Source organism: Bombina bombina, chromosome 2 (genome assembly GCF_027579735.1).
Source record: "Bombina bombina isolate aBomBom1 chromosome 2, aBomBom1.pri, whole genome shotgun sequence".
NCBI lineage: Eukaryota > Metazoa > Chordata > Amphibia > Anura > Bombinatoridae > Bombina > Bombina bombina.
This window is the reverse complement of record NC_069500.1, coordinates 177689983-177713772: the sequence shown is the minus strand read 5'-3', so window position 1 is coordinate 177713772 and position 23790 is coordinate 177689983. Positions and strand designations below refer to the sequence as shown.

Here is a 23790-nt window from a genome sequence, read left to right as displayed (position 1 = left end):
CATCTCTTTATAAAAGGGATACAGTACAACCCCTGGTTACTCTTCTAAGCTAAGGACAAAACCACAAGAAAGATTTCTTAAAGGGACATAAAACCCAAAATCTTTTTTTCATTAACAAACTATTTTATATAACCTTCCAATTTTTTAAGAAAAGCAGGAAGGTAAATTCAGGCGTGTGCACGTGTCTGCAGCACTATATTGCAGCAGTTTTACAACAATGTTTACAACATTAGCTAGAGCACTAGATGGCAGCACTAATTTCTGTCATGTAGTACTCTAGACAAGTGCACGCTACCTATCTAGATATCTCTTCAACAAAGAACAAGAGAACAAAGCAAATTTGATAACAGAAGAAAATTGAAAACATTTTTAAAATTGTATTCTCTATCTGAATCATGAAATAAACATTTTAGGTTTCATGTCCCTTTAAATGTCAACTTCAAAAGACAACTTATGCATTGGTTCAAAAGTGTACCACCTATGAAAATGTCCTTAACATTGCCATTTTTCCATTAAAGGAACAGTGAAGTCAAAATTAAACTTTCATAATTCAGATAGAGTACACAATTTTCCAGTTCAATTCCATTATCTAAATGTGCTCAATCTTTTTATATACACGTCTTCTCCTACTGAGCATGTGCAAGATTCAGAGGATATACATATATGCATTTTGTAATTGGCTGATGGCTGTCATATGATGCACTAGGAAGGAAAATGTTTGTTTTTCTGACAAATGTACGTTAGTTACAAACTACTACTTGTTTGAAATTCAAGTCAAGTACTTTTTTATTCTCTTTATATTATGCATTTATAATATGCAATTCTACTAAGTTTTACTGGGCATTCAGTCCGGAGATGCAAGAAGAGTCTTTCCGCGAAACCATCCCGACTCATGTTAACAGCTCCTCAAGCAATCAGCGTTGTCTAACTCCGCTCCGCTGCCTGCTTTCTTCTCTCAAGTCCATGGCGGAAGCGATGCTACAATCCGTCACACTTGAATGGCCGTGTTCCTGTTCCACGGCGTAGATTCCGGTAAGATTGTTTCATTTTACTTTCTTCATGAATGTACTGTAATACAAATGTTTTCCCGAGAGGCTACCACCTTGTGGGTCTAACTTAACATAAGGGTCTCAGTGAGTCTCCTTTAGTATCTTGGAATCAAGGGTTAATATCTCCTGAGGGGGGCTATTGAACAGGAGGGTTTATAATCATGTTTGTTATGTGATTCAACCTGCTTATGTGTGGTGTTTACTGGGCTTGTGGTTTGGAACATTGAGGCCTCTGGAAGTGACGCAACCTTATGGTTGGGCGCGCTTTTTGGACTATACGGCTCACCTTGTGGTCGGGCGTGGTTACGCTCCGTCTTCCATTTCCGCATTCCCGACCGTGTGGCGAAGGAGAAACGTGTGGCGAAGGAGAAATTCTAGTCCGCAGGGCTCTGGTCATAGGAGGTGGTGAGTGCCCCAGCCATTGTGGGTGTCAGGTGCCGTTTTTGTTTTACTTCTTAGTCCATATTTGCATATCCTCTATCCAGTTATGGAGGATTCTGATGCTGAGACTGTTCAAATTTCAGATGCAGTTATAGAGGATTCTGATACTGAGACTGTATTAAATTTCAGATTCAGATTCTGCGTCCGGTGTAGAATTTAGATTGGCCTCGTTGACATATGTCAACCAGTTTTGTTCTGTATGCCATATGAGAGTGCCTTGTTCCTCGGGCTCGGGGAATCAAGGGACAGCTGAGCCATCCGCCCCTGGGGGTCCCGTCCCCCGAGAGGCGAGTTCCCTACCGCTTCATACTCCTACACATGCGGGTAACCCAGTTTATGATTATTCCTCCATGCAGAGTGGCGTGTTCCCCCTGGAGGTTGAAGCACATTTTCGCTTCCACATATTTTTGGCGATTATTCGTCTGCAGAGTCCAGACGTTTATTTGCGATTGTGCTCGTGCCCTATTGTCGTGGGTCTCCCGCCTTTGGGAGGGCCTCTACAGTTCCCTGCGGGTGTAACTGTCCCTGAGTGTTGCACCTTTCGTTACAGAATTGCGCGCCTTCGCGTATTACTCAGACATGTTTTTCAGTTATTAAATGACCCTATCCTTCTTGTATATGGGAATTTTCATTCTGCTAATCTGAATGCTGCACCTCATTAGACATGTGGGGATGATGTAATCTCCTGATTGTTAATTTATCAAGATCATTCCCAGTTTATGGAAGATCAGGGCTCCATTTGGCTGGTCCTGCGGGTAGGCCTGCTTCCTTTTGGGCGTTAACCTCCGGGTTGCCTTATATTTTATTTTTTATCCGATGGGATGTTTTTTATTTTGTTTATTGTTTCCTTCGGGAACTCTTTTAGATCAAAACTCTTTGTTACTTCTTCGGAAGTTGTTTTGGACATGTTAGTCCTATGTTAAAAATGTTAATTTTCCCTTCTTCCCCTCAGAGGGAGGATTTATACAGCCTGCCGGTTAGGACCCTGGGTGAAGGCTGGTCCAGTTGGGTTCAGTTCTCTTTTGTGGCTGTTCAGACACATGGCGTTGTTCGAGGCACCGAGTGCACATATTATTTGTTGTACATTTCAACTACGCATTCAAGAGGACTGTGGGTCCATGAGGTGGGAAGGATTGTTTCAGTTCTTATAGCCTTCCAACTGGATGCCTGGGTTAGCAGTGTTTCCGCTGTGTCGGCAATAGAGAGTTTCCTCCCTCACGTGGTGGAGGGCTGGAGGGCTTAGCGCCCTCTTCTGCCGTTTGAGCGGTTTGGCCTTCTTTTTAGGCTCTGGATTTGTCCTTTTGGACTTGGTCCATCTACAGCTAGTAGTTTGCATAGCTGCCTAACATGAGGAAGGTTTGCAGTTTGAAATCAGATGCAGCCCTTTGCACCTTGTAGGTGTGCTCGCAGGACGTTTAATGTAACCAGCTGCAGCTATTGTTCATTGACCGTGTCCTGTCTAGCTGAATATAAGACCTCCTTGGTCTTCCTCCGTTGTCTCTGTCACGCCGCACCGTTCTAGCCATTGCTAGGGGCGCAGCGTCTCTTTCCTTGCTCGTTGCCTAGGGCTGTGTTGGGTCTGGATGCGTGCGGCGCGGATGTCATCGCCGCACACTCCTCTCCCTGTCTGATACCGGTCACACGCTGTGTCGAGAATCCTACGCCTATTTAAAGGGACATAATACTCATATGCTAAATCACTTGAAACTGATGCAGTATAACTGTAAAAAGATGACAGGAAAATATCACCTGAGCATCTCTATGCAAAAAAGGAAGATATTTTACATCACAATCTCCTCAGCTCAGCAGAGTAAGCTGTGTAAAAAGTTATACTCAGCTGCTGCTCAGCTGCAGGTAAAAAAAATAAATAAAAAAAATGAAGAAATGAACAGTAGCCAATCAGCATCAGTAGTGCTGAGGTCATGAACTCTTTTACTGTGATCTCATGAGATTTCACTTAACTCTCATGAGATTTCATAGCAAACTTCCTTTACCTGATTGGTGAAATAAGATGAGAGTGCACGAAGCTCATCCTTTCAGCTGTCCCAGGACAGACATACTAATATGCTGCTTAGAAATCCTTTACAATGGGATGTTACTACTGATGAACTTTTGAGGTAAAATATCTTTCTTTTTTACATAGCGATGTTCAGGTGATATTTTCTAGTCAGCTTTTTACAGCTATGCTGCATCACTTTCAAGTGTTTAAACATTTGGGTATTATGGCCCTTTAAGTGATCATAGTACGATCTATCACTGCCCAAGTATAGGTGTTACTTTGTGTGCTCCTGGGTGTGATAGATCGTACTATTCTTACTGCCTTATTGATTACCGCTGCTGAACTCTGCCTGACCCCTAAAATTGCTGGATTGATTATTGTTGTTGAACTGTTCTGCTTATTAACTCCTGTTGTTCTGGATTGCCTCTTTGTTGCCAAACCCTGCCTGCCTGACCATTCTAGTGGTGTGCCCTTGGACTGCTTTACTGTTGCAAATTCCTGCCTGCCTGACCATTCTAGTGGTGTGCCCTTGGGCCGCTCTGCCGTTGTCGCTAGCGAAAACCCTGCCTGTGGTGAGTGCCACCTTACTCATCTTACTAACTTTCTCTGCTTTGGGATATTCCATATCTTTCTGGCTCGACGCCGGGATAACAAGACTACTGGCCGAGTTCGGTCTGATAGAGGAATATCATACGAGCATTACATTATACTTGGGCCATGCAGCCAGATGAGGTGGCATGAGCGGTTTATCTTCAGGGACAGATGTTGGGAACCCATACCACACAGTTGCAGAATATGGATTCCAAGCTAGAGGCTATTACCGCTCAACTCTCCTTACTAGTTGCAGCGAGGGATACCGCTCCTGTTACACCACCAGCCCCTACTCCTAGTACTGTGACTTCTGCCTCTGCATCTGGAAGTATACCCCATATACCATTGCCTGAAAAGTATGATGGTACTACTGATTGCAGGGGCTTTCTAAACCAATGCAGGTTGCACTTCCGCAACGATCCTCACACCTTTCAGTCTCATCAGTCAAGGGTCACCTTTATAATTTCCTTGCTGATGGACAAGGCCGTAGCCTGGGTCTCCCCCTTTTGGAACAGAACGCTACACTCCTGCACGATACGGATGAGTTAATTTCTGCTTTATCTTCTGTGTTTGGGGCTTCTGGCTGTACCTCTGCTGCGGAATATTCTCTCCTGGACCTCCGTCAGGGCAATAGATCTGTGGCACAATTTGCCATCAAGTTTCGCACCTTGGCACTTGAAACCACTTGGGATGTCAGTGCTCTCAAGGCAGCCTTTAGGAGGGGTCTGCATGAACGCATCAAAGATTAACTCACTTATCATGATATTCCTTCTTCTTTGGATGACTTTATAACACTTTGTATCAGTCTAGACTCTCGCTTTCAGGAAAGACAAGCCGAGAGAGACAGAACAAGGAGGGTCCTTCCCTCCTGTCGTCCTGTTCGCCCAGTTTTGGCAGCATCCGCTTTCCCTTCAGCAGCTCCAGTTACCTCAGTGGAGGAACCCATGGATCTCTAATCCTTTAAACCTTCAGAGTCTTAAAGACAGAGAAGGAGACTGAGAATATGCTTTTATTGTGAATCTAACTCCCACCAACTAAAGGACTGTGACATTCGGCTGGGAAAAGCCAATGCTTAGGGGATAACACAGGGGTACCTCTAAGCATGATCTCTACTAAATCCCCTCACTCCTCTCGGATCCTGGTACCTGTTACACCCTTACCTTCCTTCAGAATACTGTCCACACTCAAGTTTTCATTGATTCAGGGGCAGCTGGGAATTTCCTGGATCACCGTTTCATGATCCAAGCTGGCTTGCCTCTTTTGCAGAAAAGATATTGTCTCAAAATAACCACTCTGGATGGCACCCCCATGGTTCGGACTTGATCCATTTCGAGTCAGCACCCATGACTGTGGGGATCCGTCACGCGGGACAGCTGCAGTTTGAGGTCATTCATTCCCCAGCACAGCCTGTCATTCTTAGTCTTCCTTGGCTTCGGGAACACAATCCACAGTTCGACTGGGCTGAGGGACAACTGGCCTCCTGGGGTACCTCCTGTTTTCACTCCTGCCTTGCTAAAGTCACTCCTCTGCCCCGTATTCCCATAGCCAGTATACAGACTCCTTCAAACCTTCCTTCAGTATACACAAACTATGCGGATGTGTTTGAGAAAAAAGCAGCTGACGTGCTGACACCCCACCATCCTTATGACTGCAAGATCGACCTCTTTCCCGGAGTCCCACTCCTAAAGGGAGGACTTATCCACTCTCCAAAGCTGAAACCAAATCCATGGAGGAGTACATCCAAGAGAACCTAGCTAAAGGTTTCATTCGCCCTTCCTCCTCTCCTGCTGGGGCAAGCTTCTTTTTTGTCAGTAAGAAGGATGGCTGGTTCAGACCCTGCATCGACTACAGAACCTTGAACAACATAACCATCAAGAATCGCTATCCCATACCATTAATCACTGAGCTGTATGACTCACTCCAGGATGCTCGATTTTTCACCAAATTGGACTTACGTGGGGCAAACAATCTGATTCGTATCTCTCCAGGCTCCGAATGGAAGACCGCCTTCAACACGAGATCTGGGCATTACAAATACCTTTTGGCTGTGTAACGCCCCTGCAGTCTTCCAGGCATTCGTCAACGATGTCTTCCGTGACCTCCTCAACCGCACTGTATTCGTCTATCTGGATGACATCCTTGTTTTCTCTTCCAAATTGGAGGAACATCATAGAAATGTGAGACAGGTGCTTCTACGTCTCAGAGACAATTCTTTGGTAGCCAAGTTAGAAAAATGTGAGTTTGATCAAGTTCAGATCCAATTCCTTGGTTATGTCATCTCGAAGTTTTGCCATGGATCCTGCTAAACTCACCGCAGTCCTGGAATGGCCTCAACTTACTTATTTAAAGGAATTACAGAGGTTCTTGGGGTTCTGCAATTATTACTGTAAGTCTATAAAGAACTTTTCTCAAACATTCACTCCTCTCACTGAATTAACCAAACGGAACAAAGACTGTAAACATTGGCCTCCCGAAGCCATAAGTGCCTTCTCTAGTCTGAAAAACATAATTTATGTAAGAACTTACCTGATAAATTAACTTCTTTCATATTGGCAAGAGTCCATGAGCTAGTGATGTATGGGATATACAATCCTACCAGGAGGGGCAAAGTTTCCCAAACCTCAAAATGCCTATAAATACATCCCTCACCACACCCACAATTCAGTTTAACGAATAGCCAAGTAGTGGGGTGATAAAGAAAGGAATAAAAAGCATCAACAAAGGAATTTGGAAATAATTGTGCTTTATACAAAAAAATCATAACCACCATAAAAAGGGTGGGCCTCATGGACTCTTGCCAATATGAAAGAAATTAATTTATCAGGTAAGTTCTTACATAAATTATGTTTTAGTTAATGTAATTGGCAAGAGTCCATGATCTAGTGGACGTATGGGATAGCAATACCCCAGATGTGGAACTCCATGCAAGTCATTTTTCGCTGAAAAAATTAATCCACAACCCAAAATATAACTTTAAATCTCATGAAATGAAAAGAAAAAACTTAAAACATAAGCAGAAGAATCAAACTGAAACAGCTGCCTGAAGAACTTTTCTACCAAAAACTGCTTGTGAAGAAGCGAATACATCGAAACGGTAGAATTTAGTAAATGTATGCAAAGAAGACCAAGTTGCTGCTTTGCACATCCAAAGAATGTAAGGATTTCTCCAAAGAATTCTTAGGATTAGGACACAAGGAAGGGACAACAATTTATCTATTAATGTTGTTAGAATTCACAACCTTAGTCAAGAATTTAAATGAAGTCCGCAAAACCGCCTTATCCTGATGAAAAATCAGAAAAGGAGATTCACAAAAAAGAGCAGATAATTCAGAAACTCTTCTAGCAGAAGAGATGGCCAAAAGGAACAACACTTTCCAAGAAAATAGTTCAAAGAATGCATAGGTTCAAATGGAGGAGCCTGTAAAGCCTTCAAAACCAAATTAAGACTCCAAGGAGGAGAGATTGATTTAATGACAGGCTTGATACGAACCAAAGCCTGTACAAAATAGTGAATATCAGGAAGCTTAGCAATCTTTCTGTGAAATAAAACAGAAAGAGCAGAGATTGGTCCCTTCAAGGAACTAGCAGACAAACCCTTATCCAAACCATCCTGAAGAAACTGTAAAATTCTAGGAATCCTGAAAGAATGCCAAGAGAATTTATGAGAAGAACACCATGTAATATAAGTCCTCCAAACTCGATAATAAATCTTTCTAGAAACAGATTTACGAGCTTGTAACATAGTATTATTCACTGAGTCAGAGAAACCTCTATGACTAAGCACTAGGCGTTCAATTTCCATACCTTCAAGTTTAATGATTTGAGATCCTGATGGAAAAACGGACCTTGAGACAGAAGGTCCGGCCTTAATGGAAGAGGCCAAGGTTGGCAACTGGACATCCGAACAAGATCCGCATAACAAAACCTGTGAGGCCATGCTGGAGCTACTAGCAACACAAACGACTGTTCTATGATGATTTTGGAGATCACTTGGAAGAAGAACTAGAGGCGGGAAAATATAAGCAAGTTGATAACACCAAGGAAGTGTCAACGCATCCACTGCTTCCGCCTGAAGATCCCTGGACCTGGACAGGTACCTGGGAAGTTTCTTGTTTAGATGAGAAGCCATCAGATCTATTTCTGGAAGACCCCACATCTGAACAATATGAGAAAACACATATGGATGGAGGGACCACTCCCTCGGATGTAAAGTCTGACTGAGATAATCCGCTTCACAATTGTCTACACCTGGGATATGTACCGCAGAAAATAGACAAGAGCTGGATTCCGCCCAAAAGAGTATTCAAGATACTTCTTTCATAGCTAGGAGACTGAGTCCCACCCTGATGATTGACATATGTCACAGCTATGATATTGTCTGTCTGAAAGCAAATGAACGGTTCTCTCTTCAAAAGAGGCCAAATCTGAAGAGCCCTGAAATATTGATTGGTAATCTCGCCTCTTGAGATTTCCAAACCCCTTGTGCTGTCAGAGATCCCCAAACAGCTCCCCAACCTGAAAGACTCACATCTGTTGTCATCACAGTCCAGGTTGGACGAATAAAAGAAACCCCTAGAATAATACGATGGTGATCCAACCACTAAGTCAGAGATAGTCGAACATTGGGATTTAAGGATATTAATTGTGGTATCCTGGTATAATCCCAGCACCATTGATTCAGCATACAAAGCTGGAGAGGTCTCATATGAAAACGAGCAAAGGGGATCGCGTCCGATGCTGCAGTCATGAGACCTAAAACTTCCATGCACATAGCTACTGAAGGGAATGATTGAGACTGAAGGTTCCGACAAGCTGAAACCAATTTTAATCGTCTCTTGTCTGTTAAGAAACAGAGTCATGGACACTGAATCTATCTGGAAACCTAAAAAGGTGACCCTTGTCTGAGGAATCAAGGAACTTTTTGGTAAATTGATCCTCCAACCATGTCTTTGAAGAAACAACACTAGTTGATTCATGTGAGATTCTGCAGAACGTAAAGACTGAGCTAGTACCAAGATATCGTCCAAATAAGGAAACACCGCAATACCCCGTTCTCTGATTACAGAGAGTAGGGCACGAGAACCTTTGAAAAGATTCTTGGAGCTGTCGCTAGGCCAAAAGGAAGAGCGACAAATTAGTAATGCTTGTCTAGAAAAGATAATCTCAGGAACTGATAATGATCTGGATGAATTGGAATATGAAGATATGCATCCTGTAAGTCTATATACATATATAATGCCCTTTCTGAAGAAAAGGCAGAATAGTCCTTATAGTCACCATTTTGAAAGTTGGAACTGGTCTGAATGAATTTTCTTTCTTTGGGACAATGAATATATTTGAATAGAACCCCAGACCATGTTCCTGAAATGGAACTGGCATGATTACCCCTGAAAGCTCCAGGTCTGAAACACACTTCAGGAATGCCTGATCCTTTACAGGATTTGCTGGAATACGTGAGAGAAAATATCTTCTCACATGAGGTCTTACTCTGAATCCTATTCAATACCCCTGAGAGACAATACCCAGAATCCATTGATTTTGAACAGAATTTGTCCAAATATCCTTGAAAAATCTTAATCTGCCCCCCCTACCAGCTGAGCTGGAATGAGGGCCGCACCTTCATGCAGACTTGGGGCCTGGCTTTGGTTTCTTAAACGGCTTGGATTTATTCCAATTTGAAGAAGAACAGATACCACGGGGGAAGGATTAGGTTTATGTTCCTTAATTTGTCGAAAGGAACGAAAACGGTTATAAGCTTTAGATTTACCGTTGGGTTTTTTATCCTGAGGCAAAAAAACTCCCTTCCCCCCAGTGACAGTTGAAATAATCGAATCCAACAGAGAACCAAATAACGTATTACCTGGGAAAGAAAGAGATAGCAATCTAGACTTAGAAGTCATGTCAGCATTCCAAGATTTAAGCCACAAAGCTCTTCTAGCTAAAATAGCTAAAGACATAGATTTAACATCAATTTTGATATAAAAAATGGCATCACAAATAAAATGATTAGCATGTTGAAGCAAGCGAACAATGCTAGACAAATCCGAATCCATTTCATGTTGCGCTAAATTTTCCAACCAAAAAGTTGATGCAGCTGCAACATCAGCCAAAGAAATTGCAGGCCTGAGAAGATAGCCAGAATATAAATAGGTTTTCTTTAGATAAGATTCAAGTTTCCTATCTAAAGGATCTTTAAAAGAAGTACTATCTTCCATAGGAATAGTAATACGTTTAGCGAGAGTAGAGATAGCCCTATCAACTTTGGGGATCTTTTCCCGAAACTCCAATGTAACTGCTGGCAAAGGATACAATTTTTTAAACCTTGAAGAAGGAATAAGAGAAGTACCAGGCCTATTCCATTCCTTAGAAACCATATCAGAAATAGCATCAGGAACTGGAAAAACCTCTGGAGTAACCACAGGAGGGTTATAAACAGAATTTAAACGTTTACTAGTTTTAACATCAAGAGGACTAGTTTCCTCAATATCCAATGTAATCAACACCTCTTAACAAAGAACGAATGTACTCCATTTTTAATAAATAAGTAGATTTGTCAGTGTCAATGTCTGAGGAAGGATCTTCTGAATCAGATAGATCCTCATCAAAGGAGGATAATTCAGTATGTTGTCGGTCATTTATAATTTCATCAACTTTATGAGAAGTTTTAAAAGACCTTTTACGTTTATTAGAAGGCGGGAGGGTAGACAAAGCCTTCTGAATAGAATCAGCAATAAAATATTTTAAATTCACAGGTATATCTTGTACATTAGATGTTGAAGGAACAACAACAGGCAATGCACTATTACTGATGGACACATTCTCTGCATGTAAAAGCTTATCATGACAACTATTACAAAACACAGCTGGAGAAATAATCTCTACAAGTTTACAACAGATGCACTTAGCTTTGGTAGAACTGTTATCATGCAGCAGGGTTCCAACAGTGATTTCTGAGACAGGATCAGATTGAGACACCTTGCAATATGTAAGAGAAAAAAACAACATATAAAGCAAAATTATCAATTTCTTTATATGGCAGTTTCAGGAATGGGAAAAAAATGCAAATAGCATAGCCCTCTGAAAGAGAAAAAAGGCAAGAGGCATATAGAGATGGGGTTTTAAATAATGAAAATATTTGGCGCCAAAGATGACGCACAAACAAACCAAATTTTGTTTTTGGCGCTAACAACATCCGGAAATGACACACTCGCGTCATCAAAGACGCAACCTTGTGAAAGCACTCGGCGTTGACTAAGACGCCGGAAATGACGAATTTGCGTCATCAAACGTAATTTCGCACCATAAAATCTCGCGCCAAAAATGAAGCAATATAATTTGGCATTTTGCGCCCTCGCGAGGTAAAATCTGCCCGCAAATTTAAAATGAACAGTCAATTGAAAAAAGACTATACCCCAGGTAAGAATTTTTTCCCCCTAAAAAATGCATTTCCCAGATATGAAACTGACAGTCTGCAAAAGGAAATATACTTAAACCTGACTAATGGCAAATATAAGTACAATACATATATTTAGAACTTTATATAAATACATAAAGTGCCAGACCATAGCTGAGAGTGTCTTAAGTAATGAAAACATACTTACCAAAAGTCACCCATCCACATATAGCAGATAGCCAAACCATTACTGAAACGGTTATCAGTAGAGGAAATGGAATATGAGAGTATATCGTCGATCTGAAAAGGGAGGTAGGAGATTAATCTCTACGACCGATAACAGAGAACCTATGAAATAGATCTCCCGTGAGGAAAACCATTGCATTCAATAGGTGATACTCCCTTCACATCCCTCTAACATTCACAGTACTCTGAGAGGAACCAGGCTTCAAAATGCTGAGAATCGCATATCAACGTAGAAATCTTAGCACAAACTTACTTCACCACCTCCATAGGAGGCAAAGTATGTAAAAATGAATTGTGGGTGTGGTGAGGGGTGTATTTATAGGCATTTTGAGGTTTGGGAAACTTTGCCCCTCCTGGTAGGATTGTATATCCCATTCGTCACTAGCTCATGGACTCTTGCCAATTACATGAAAGAAAAGGCTTTCTGTTCGGCTCCTGTTCTCCGCCATCCTGAACCTAACCTACAGTTCACTTTAGAGGTTGATGCCTCCGAGATAGGCGCTGGAGCAGTTCTTACCCAAAGGCATCCTTTGACTTCGAAGTCACACCCTGTAGCCTTTTACTCCTGCTGAGAGGAACTACGATGTGGGTAATCGTGAACTCTTAGCCATTAAGATGTATGGTGGCCTACTATGAAGTCCGACGCTCAGGATTATGTAAAGGCCTGCACCACTTGTGCTGCCAATAAGACTCCCCGATCTTTGCCTCCTGGCTTGCTCCAACCATTGTCTATTCCCAAACAACCATGGACACACATAACAATGGATTTCATTGTGGACCTTCCTCCTTCTGACCACCATACAGTTATCTGGGTTGTGGTGGATTGCTTTTCCAGACTGGCTCATTTTGAACCCTAACCAAACTGCCTTCTGCCCAGGAATTATCTTCTCTCTTTCTCTTGCATGACTTCATGGCATCCCTGTGAATATTGTTTCCGACAGAGGTCCACAGTTCATCTCTGCCTTTTGGAGAGCCTTTTGTATGTTGATTGGAACCACTCGGCGAGATTACGAGTTTTGCGGTAACAGGGGTGCGTTGCTAACGAGCCTTTTTTTCTTACCGCTCACTTAAGCCAATGCTGGTATTACGAGTTTTCTGCAAGCCGGCGTTAGCCTCAGAAAAGTGAGCGTTGAGCAAAATTTAGCTCCACATCTCACCTCAATACCAGCGTTGCTTACGGTAGCGGTAAGCTGGCAAAACGTGCTCGTGCACGATTTCCCCATAGGAAACAATGGGGCTGAGCTGGCTGAAAAAAACCTATCACCTGCAGAAAAGCAGCGTTCAGCTCCTAACGCAGCCCCATTGCTTCCTATGGGGAAATTAATTTTATGTCTGCACCTAACACCCTAACATGAACCCTGAGTCTAAACACCCCTAATATTACACTTATTAACCCCTAATCTGCAGCTCCCAACATCGCCGCCACCTACATTATATTATTAACCCCTAACCTGCCGCTCCGGACACCGCCGCCACCTACATTATACTTATGAACCCCTAATCTACTGCCCCCAACATCGCCGACACCTACATTATATTTATTAACCCCTAATCTGCCCCCCCAAAGTCGCCACAACTATATTAAATTTATTAACCCCTAATCTGCCGCAGCCAACGCTGCCGCCACTATTGTAAATTTATTAACCCCTAAACCTAAGTCTAACCCTAACACCCCCCTAACTTAAATATAATTTAAATACATCTAAATAAATTTACTACAATTAAATAAATTATTCCTATTTAAAACTAAATACTTACCTATAAAATAAACCCTAAGCTAGTTACAATATAACTAATAGTTACGTTGTAGCTAGCTTATGGTTTATTTTTATTTTACAGGCAACTTTGTATTTATTTTAACTAGGTACAATAGTTATTAAATAGTTATTAACTATTTAATAACTAACTAGCTAAAATACATACAAAAGTACCTGTAAAATAAACCCTAACCTAAGTTACAATTACACCTAACACTACACTATAATTAAACTAATTACCTAAACTACCTACAATTAATTACAATTAAATAAACTAAATTACGGAAAAAACCCCACTAAATTACAGAAAAAAAAAGAATTACAAGAATTTTAAACTAATTACACCTAATCTAATTCCCCTAATAAAATAAAAAAGCACCCCAAGATAATAAAATTCCCTACCCTATACTAAATTACAAATAGCCCTTTAAATAGGATTGAAGTTCAATCCGATTGGCTGATCCAAACAGCCAATAGGATTGAGCTCACATTCTATTGGCTGTTCCAATCAGGATTTTTCCTACCTTAATTTCGATTGGCTGATAGGATTCTATCAGCCAATCGGAATTCAAGGGGCGCCATCTTGGATGACGTCACTTAAAAGGACCAGTTATTCAGTCGTCGGCCGTCGGATGAAGAGGATGCTCCGCGTCGGATGTCTTGAAGATGGACCCGCTCCGGAAGGATGAAGATAGAAGATGCCGCCTGGATGAAGCCTTCTGCCGGTCTGGATTTCCTCTTCTGGCCGGATAGGATTAAGACTTCGGACCCTCTGGAGGACCACTTGTGCCCGGCTGGGTGAAGATGGCTCAAGGTAGGGAGATCTTCAAGGGGGTAGTGTTAGGTTTTATTAAGGGGGTTTTAGAGTAGGGTTGGGTGTGTGGGTGGTGGGTTTTAATGTTGGGGGGTATTGTATTTTTTTTTTACAGGTGAAAGAGCCGATTACTTTGGGGCAATGCCCCGCAAAAGGCCCTTTTAAGGGCTATTTGTAATTTAGTATAGGGTAGGGAATTTTATTATTTTGTGGGGCTTTTTTATTTTCTTAGGGGGTTTAGATTAGGTGTAATTAGTTTAAAATTCTTGTAATTCTTTTTTTCCCCTGTAATTTAGTGGGGTTTTTTCTTCGTAATTTAGTTTATTTAATTTAATTGTAATTAATTGTAGGTAGTTTAGGTAATTAGTTTAATTATAGTGTAGTGTTAGGTGTAATTGTAATTTAGGTTAGGGTTTATTTTACAGGTAAATTTGTACTTATTTTAGCTAGGTAGTTATTAAATAGTTAATAACTATTTAATAACTATTGTACCTAGTTAAAATAAATACAAAGTTGCCTGTAAAATAAATATAAATCCTAAGATAGCTACAATGTAACTATTAATTATATTGTAGCTAGCTTAGGGTTTATTTTATCGGTAAGTATTTAGTTTTAAATAGGATTAATTTATTTAATTATGGTAAATTTATTTTGTTTAATTTAAATTATATTTAAGTTAGGGGGGTTAGACTTAGGTTTAGTGGTTAAAGTGAAGGTAAATTTAACAGCTATTGAAATTGGCCAAGTATTTATTTATAGCACCTTAATCCAGTCGCTAATATATTTTTTATCTTTTAGCTATAGTATTTATAATATTTATGTGTGAAAGTCTGTACCGTCTTGCGGCAGACTCCTCCCTTCCGCTACTTCCTTGTTCTCCTGAGTGTGACATCTTCGGTTCCACCAAAGCGCGTTCACAAAGTTGATTCCAACTACGCATGCACCAATCGCCATTGACACATAGTAGTCAACGAATTACTATATTCATTGACTACTATACTGTCAGATATAAAATATGTTAATAAACTATTAGATTAAAGCGGTACTTCCAATTTAGAGTTTGAGGGGTATCCATATCGGAGTAGCCCGTAATAATAATACGATGACGTATTATGGGATTTTCTAAGTAATCCTAGTATGCATGCGCGAAACAGGAGCGTGCGTGGATTTAGATAATAAGAAATAAATTGAAGAGCATGCGCATAACATTAAGTAGGGGGTGACGGCTGCCTAACGGCCAGATTTTCAATTGGCGCAAAGGAAAACGTGATCTAGAAGGGAAAACAATAAAAAAATAACGTGTTGTTTTTGCGGTCATTAAAAAAGTGAGTTAAAACAGCGATATCTTGATTTACATTACATTTTAAGAAAATTCATGAATTTTAAAGTGCTATTGATTTTAAACAAAGAGTTATATTAGAGATAGACATGAAGGTAACTTTACCTTCACTTTAATAAATTTAATATAGTAGCAGCGACGTTTGGGTCGGAAGACTAGGCGTTAATAAATGTAGGTAGGTGTCGGCGATGTTAGGGACGGCAGATTAGGGGTTAATAAAATTTAACTAGTGTTTGCAAGGCGGGAGTGCGGCGGTTTAGGGATTAATACATTTATTAAAGTGGCGGCGATGTCCGGTCGGCAGATTAGGGGTTAAACATTTTAGTTAAGTGTTTCCGATGAGGGGGGGGGGCTCGGTTTAGGGGTTAATAGGTAGTTTATGGGTGTTAGTGTACTTCTTATCACTTTAGTTAAGAGCTTTATGTTCCGGCGTTAGCCCTTAAAACTCTTAACTACTGACTTTTAAATGCGGTAGGAGTCTGGACAGGAGATGGTCTACCGCTCACTTTTTCAGGCGATCGTAATACCGACGTTAGGCAAATCCCATTAAAAAGATAGGATACGCAATTGACGTAAGGGGATTTGCGGTATGCTAAAAATCGCAGAAAAAAAGTGAGCGGTAGACCCTTTCCTGCCTGACCCGTAATACCAACGGGCGTTAAAAAGCAGCGTTGGGACCACTCAACGCTGCTTTTTAAGGCTAACACAAGACCTGACTGTTTCTTTGTCTTCTGGCTACCATCCTCAAACCAACGGACTAACAGAGAGCAAACCAGGATCTTGAAACCTACCTTAGAGCCTTTGTCAACGCTCGCCATACCAACTTGTCTGAGTTGTTAACCCTAGCTGAGCTGGCAAGAAACACTCGCAGCAGGGTATCAACCTCGTGTCTTCTCTCTTTCTGCTCAGTCCACTGGGTTTCCTGCTGCAGATCGACACGTCACTAGACTCACCACCCATTTGCAACGTATTCGCTCTCAGTTACGTACAGCTGTCTATAGATATAAGAAGTTTGCTGATCGTCGTAGAGCTTCTGTACGTGCCATCCCAGTGGGTGAACGTGTTTGGATTTTTACTAGACACATTCGTCTATGTCAACCCTGTCACAAATTGGGGCCTAGATTTATCGGCCCTTACAAGGTCCTGAAAAGACTGTCTCCTGTTGCCTATAAAGTGGCCTTGCCCAAAACCCTACGCATACACCCAGTATTCCACATCTCACTACTCAAACCTTAAATCAAGAATAGATATACCCGACTACAAGCTCCTCCTCTGCTCCTGGTCCGTGGTGACCCTAAATATGAAGTAGCTAAGATCCTGGACTCTAGATACAGACGCAGACAACTACAGTATCTGATACATTGGAAGAGTTACTCGGTGGCAGATCGTTCCTGGGTTCCTGCCCGTGATGTGCATGCTCCATCCTTGGTCTCAAGATTCCATGCTGCTCATCCCTTGTAGCCAACTCTGGTTCCCGGAGGGAACCCTTGAGTGGGGGGCTATGTCACGCTGCGCCGCTCTATCCGTTGCTAGGGGCGCAGCATCTCCTTCCTTGCTCGTTGCCTAGGGCTGTGTCGGGTCTGGATGCATGCGGCGCGGACGTCATCGCCACGCGCTCCTCTCCCTCTCTGATGCCGGTCACACGCTGTGGCGCGAATCCTACACCTATTTAAGTGATCACAGTATGATATACCACTGCCCAAGTATAGGTGTTACTTTGTGTGCTCCTGGGTGTGAAAGATCATACTATTCTTACTGCCTTATTGATTATTGCTGCTGAACTCTGCATGTCTGATTTCCTGCCTCTTAACCCCTAAAATTGCTGGACTGATTATTGTTGCTGAACTCTGCCTGTCTGACTACTCTGCCTCTTAAGCACTAACTCCTGGATTGATATACTGCTGCTGAACGCTGCCTGTCTAACTGCTCTGCGTATTAACTCATGTTGTTCTGGATTGCCTCTTTGTTGCCGAACCCTATCTGCCTATTGCAGTGGTGTGCCCTTAGACTGCTTTACTGTGGCCAATTCCTGTTTGCCTGACCATTCTAGTGGTGTGCCCTTGGACTGCTTTACTGTTGCCAAATCCTGGCTGCCTCACCATTCTACTGGTTTGCCCTTGGACCGCTAAGCCATTGTCGCTGGGGACTGCCCTGCCTGTGGTGAGTGCCACCTTCCTCATCTTACTAACTTCCTCTGCTCTGGGATATTCCCTATCTTTCCGGCTCGACGCCGGGATAACAAGACTACTGGCCGAGTTCGGTCTGATAGAGTAATATCCCATGATCATTACAGTCTCCGGGTGGGTTATGTCTCCTTTTAGGGACCTGAGTTTCCCTCCGGGAGATGGTTGATCCCTGTGGGGACATTCGGCTTTGCTCGGGGTTCCCCCAGCGCTGAGACTACGTGCCCTTTCTCCCTGTATTCCTCTGTTGGTATGGAGGTGATGTGGAGACTAGCCCTGCTTGAGGTATTTTGACCTCAAGGTTTTCCTTGCATGTTGTCCTGAGGCTGTGTTAGAAGTCTAGGGGCCCTAGGGTCGTTATTAGACTTTTATCGCCTTTGCTCCTTGGAGCGTAGGACTTTTACAAGGTGTGGTTCCTTCCTTCGGTCGGGATTTACGAGTTCTTCTCGTTATCCGGATTGCTCTGGATATTGCATTAATATCCCTTGTGTCTGGTTTTTTATCAGATGGGGTGTTAAGTTCTCGGGTATGTTTGATCCAACTATTGGGGGCCTGGACCTGTTTTTCTCCCTGAGGATTCCGGTTGCTGAGGCTTTGCTCAGAGTTTTCCCTTCTGGACCCAGTTCTGGTTTGTTACCGGACTCTTAGGCCTAGGGGCTGGTTTGGGGTTCCCCAGTTACTGGGAACTTGAGCTATGTCTCTTACTCAGTCTACATGGCAAGGTTTTCTGAGTGTTGCTCATTAGGTTTGATGCACCTTGGTGTTGGCTTCCCTAGGTCAGCTTGCTAGGGTAACCCTTGGATTCACTGCTCTGCAGGCGAATGGATTTTGAGTGTCTCTGCTGCACCTATTGCACAGGGGATGTGTGTTGGCGAGCTGCTTTTAAAGGGAGTCCTTTCCAAGGGCATTGGTGTTGGGGTTTATCTCTCCTTTAGCCTGTAGCTTCGTGCCTCGAGGACAGGTGTTGCCTTCTGGCTCCATCCCTTTTCTTAAGGGGTTTCTTCTCCCTCTTATGGAGATGTAGTCCCTTTCTTGGGGCTTCTCCTGGTTCAGGAGATTGGAACGGTGCGCTAACTTATCGGAAAGGGGCGTCTCTCTGGGTTGTTACGTTCCATCTGGAGTCTTGCTGGCTCTGTGTCGAGACTTTGTTGGGCCTTTTTTGCTAGATCCTTTGGGTCTACGGCCTTGTCGTCTGTTCTAGGACTCGGGTTCTACCCGTGCTCTGTGAGGATGGCTGTGGCCATTCTTCCGCTCGTTCGTGAGCTGGTTTGGAGTTCTTCTGTTCCCCTGTTTTGGATCCGCTGATGCTGGGATGGTCCAGCTGAGTGTGGGTTCGGAGAGACGTCATTTTCAGGATCTAGGTGGGCTAGCTCCCTAGGCTTACAGGCAGAGGGTCTGGGTTTACACCTCCTTCGGGCTCAGGGTGTAGCCTCTTTCTTAGGGGGCCTTGTTTGAGGTTCTGTGTTCCCCTTTTGGAGACCTGTGTGTAGTTTCCTCCTCTGTGTCGCCCTGTTGTGGGCTCTGTGTTCTCGACTCAGGGTTTTTCATCTGGGTCCATGATATTGGAGAGAAGATTTCCTCTGTCTCTTTGCCCGGTCTTATCCTTCTGGGTTTTGCCTGGTCTAGGCATAGCCTCCTTTTTTCTGTTTGGGCCCCTTTGGGTCTTCGTGAGCTGGGCTCAGTATTGGAGTTTCCTTCCTTAGTGTGGGGTGATGAGGGTCCGACTGTTGGGTGACGGTGTCTCCCGGAGGACTGTTGGCTCAGAGTCCAAGCTAGAGTCCGATTTGCAGTCTCTAGCTTGGCTTCTGGACTATCTGCGGGTCAGTGTCCTTGGGGCCTTTCCTTTTAAGGTTTTTTCTCGGCTTCGGACGAAGCAGAGTTTTTGTGTTGGGCAGGGGTTTCAGGCCTGGTGCCCTCAGTATGGGCCACCTATTGTACCCTCCCGTTTTGGCATTCAGTGTCCTCTGTAGCTTGGGTATTATTTTCCCAAATGTAATGAATGCAGCTGTGGACTCTTTCCATTTAAGAAGAAAAACATAAATTATGCTTACCGGATAATTTTCTTCTGATGGAAAGAGTCCACAGCTCCCAACCCGTAATTTTTTTGTGGGGCGTCCTTCTGTTATCTTCTGGCACCTTTCACCCTGATATTTCTTCTACTGGTCCTTGTTCCTCGGTTGAATGACTGGAGGATGAGGGGAGTGGGAGGAGTATTTAAGCCTTTGACTGGGGTGTCTTTGCCTCCTCCTGGTGGCCAGGTTCTTATTTCCCAAAATTAATGAATGCAGCTGTGGACTCTTTCCATCAGAAGAAAAGAAAATTATCAGGTAAGCATATTTTATGTTTTTCCAGAGCATTTTATTAGCCAGGAAGAACACAATTCCCCTAGACTGCTTTATCTTGACATGCTAATGTGTAAACTGCTAAATATCTGAAGCCAAGTACAAAACATTGAGTGCATTGCAGTCTTGCATGTTTGTGTTATTACTCTCCTCCTTGCACATCTGACCTCTAACTAGCTGTCCTCTTACAGGTGCAAAATTCACTGGACAGAGTTCAAATCACAGAAAGGAATGGCAAGTTTGAAAATAGGACAAATTCTTCTAACAGCCTGAAACAAAGTTAAATTATCAATGTGAAGAAGTTCCTTCCACTGAAGCATATTTGAATATGATGAAGTCTAAAGTTTTAGCGGGCTGATGGCTATAATCCATATATTATCTTGGAGAAACACAAATATATAATAGGGGAGACCAGTGCATATTCTGTTTAGCTAGGGTGGCCCAAACTCAATAATGAGCCTGGGCTCTCAGTTGTTTAAAGGTCTAAAGAAAACCCCTTCCACAAAAATAAGGAGACTGTAATCAAGCTATCAATACCAGAATGCTCTTGGTAATCAAACGGGTGCACTAACCAATAGATCCAAGAATACATCCCTCTCAGTATGGATATATATTTGCCAAGACCAAAACGCTTTCCAAAAAGATACACCATACGAAATGGAATTAACAAACTTAAGGAATGTCATAAGCAAATTGTACAGAGAACCAAAATGGAGTAAAAGGAGGAAAGGCCAACCAAAGAAATCACTATAGAACCCAACACAACCTTGATTGCTCCACATGCTGTCTGGACTATCTTTGTGTGTCAGTATCCAGCATACAGGGCCTAAGCTTGTAGATGGTGGCCAGAGAGGGTTCATAATTTTATTACTACACCGGAGACTAACATTTTTTCTAACTCTTTTACTACTCCGAGGCAGCGGTTTAAAGGAAATAATAATATAAAAACAATATTAAAAAATAAACAGTTGTGGGCAAGATGAGTAGCATTCCAAAGTATTTATTATTTTCTGTTGAAGGATAATTATTTTATTAATATATTTAATTAATTATATTTTATCATAAATTATTTTATTAGGAAATATTTCTATTATTTATTTCAATCTATTTATTAATCTTTATTTATATTATAAATTGTATCCATATACATACTTTACTGATATATCTCAGTCTGAGAAATAAGTTAAAAGGGCACTGAACCCAAATTTTTTCTTTCGTGATTCAGATAGAGCATGCAATTTTAAGCAACTTTCTAATTTACAACTATTATCAAATTTTCTTCATTCTCTTGCTATCTTTATTTAAAATGCAAGAATGTAAGTTCAGATGCCGGCCCATTTTTTATGAACAACCTGGGGTTTTTCTTGCTGATTGGTGGATAAATTCACCCACCAATAAACAAGTGCTATCCATGGGTCTGAACCAAAAAAATAGCTTAGATGCCTTCTTTTTCAAATAAAGATAGCAAGAGAATGAAGAAAAATTGATAATAGGAGTAAATTAGAAAGTTGCTTAAAATTGCGTGCTCTATCTGAATCACAAAATAATTTTTTTGGGGTTCAGTGTCCCTCTAATGATTAAGAGCTCTATGGAAAACCTCATAGCTTGGTTTACTCAGATGCTAAAATGATTCTTATGATATACAGACTGATGTTCCCAGAAAAGTTATTTAAAAAAAGGAAACATTTGGAACCTTCCATTTAAAAAAAAACACAACAAAAAGTAATTGCAATCCTAAAGAGACGCCACATCAGCCTTGTCAAGATAACCATAATTACATTAACCTAGATTTTTTTTTTTATGTTAATGATTCTAAATCTAATGATAATTGCCTGTCAGTCACTGACTATGCCACTTTAAAAAACAGCTTTGTCACATTTGTGTGCTTTAGTTCTACCTTGAAAATCACCTCATTATGTGGAATGATTCTTACTTGGACCTGATCTTTTGTGGTTAGTGAGCCTATAAAAACAAGCTCCTACCGCTTCTCATTGACATATTATTGTAGTTGAGCTCATGGTCTCCAATTCAACTTTGTGGCTACTTTTAATTCTCTTTCAAAGTGAAAACATACTAAAAAAAGATTTTCTAAAATCAACATTGTGTTTTTGGACAGGCGAGGAAAAGTAGATGCAATTTCTCGGCTGTTCAGCATATGTCCAATCGGTCTTGCTGGAAAAATGGGCCTTCCAACAATCTGATTACCTCTACCTTCTTCCCATCAAGAAGCACTGAAGTAAGCATATATTTTAAAAAGCAAATGGTCGACCTAGGCAAATAAAGTTCACATCAATTGTCTGGTACTTCTATTAGAATCCTTTGTGATAGAAACATTCCAATGTCTTGTGCATGAAAAAATGAATGAATGCAAGCAGTATCTTAGTTCAGGCTAAGTATTTGGGAGCATACCCTGTTTATTCTCTTTTTACTATGATTCTCAGGACTATTGTTCATGTTAGACAGAATCAGGTTTCTGTTCTCCTGATTTTTCATAAAGAGCATACTGGACTATATGGTCACTTCAATTTAAAGGATTGGCCATTTCTACGCTGTCTACTCCGTATTCTTGTATTATTTCTTACATTTAATGACTGCCTTTGATTAGTAAAAGAATTACCAAAATATTCATATGTGTCTAATAAAATATAGATAATTCTGTCATAAAACTAGGGCAATTGGAATTTGCATTCTTAAAGTGAAGGTCCATTTTGATGAATTAGTGCCCGGTTTTTAATAAACTTATTAAAAACAAGGGCACTTTAATTCATCAAAATTGACATTTCACTGTTTTCTTCAAAAACTTATTTTTTAATCCTGGCAGCCGCTCCAGCACTTCCTACGCCCGTTGCAAGCCGTCTTTGCGGGTCCAAATGACAAATCCGGCTTTCTCCAATCACAGGGTTGCATCAGGCCAAGAATCCCCCGGGGGGGTGGGGGGGTGGGAGAGCTATTATTTTGCGGAAGCCAAATTCGTCATTTCTGACGTCTGCAGAGGCTTCCGATGGCCGGGGGAATCGCTGGAGTGGCATTCAGAATTAAAAGGTAAGTTTTTGAAGAAAACAGTGAAATGTCAATTTTGATGAATTAAAGTGCCCTTGTTTTTAATAGGTTTATTAAAAACCGGGCACTAATTAATCAAAATGGACCTTCACTTTAAAGGGATATGAAAGCCAAATTGTTTCTTTCATGAATCAGATAGAGCATGCAATTTTAAGCAACTTTCTAATTATTTTAGCCACCAATCAGCAAGTGCTACCCAGGTGCTGAACCAAAAATGGGCTGTCTCCTAAGCTTACATTACTGTTTTTTCAAATAAAGATAGCAAGAGAACAAAGATAATTGATAACGGGTAAATTAGAAAGTTGCTTAAAATTGCATGCTCTATCTGAATCATGAAAGAAAAAAAATGGCTTTCATATCCCTTTAATTAAATTAAAAAAAAATATATATATATACATGTGCAGTGGTCTAAGCCCACACCTCCATACTACAAACACAATGAGACATTCTGAAGACTTCCGGGAAGTTGCACCTACTTCATGTGGCAACTGGCTACATATCCAACAATAGTGACTCATGCAATATCACAAGAATATAAGAAAGGTTCTGTTTACATTTATCATCTCATTTTGGTAA

The 23790-nt window shown here is 41.5% G+C and overlaps 1 protein-coding gene across 2 annotated transcripts in view; it reads right to left on the bottom strand.

The window, feature by feature from the left end:
• MTX3 (metaxin 3) overlaps window positions 1–23790 on the bottom strand; it is a 190628-nt gene that overhangs the window by 2833 nt on the left and 164005 nt on the right. The gene's annotated exons all lie outside the window — the stretch shown is intronic.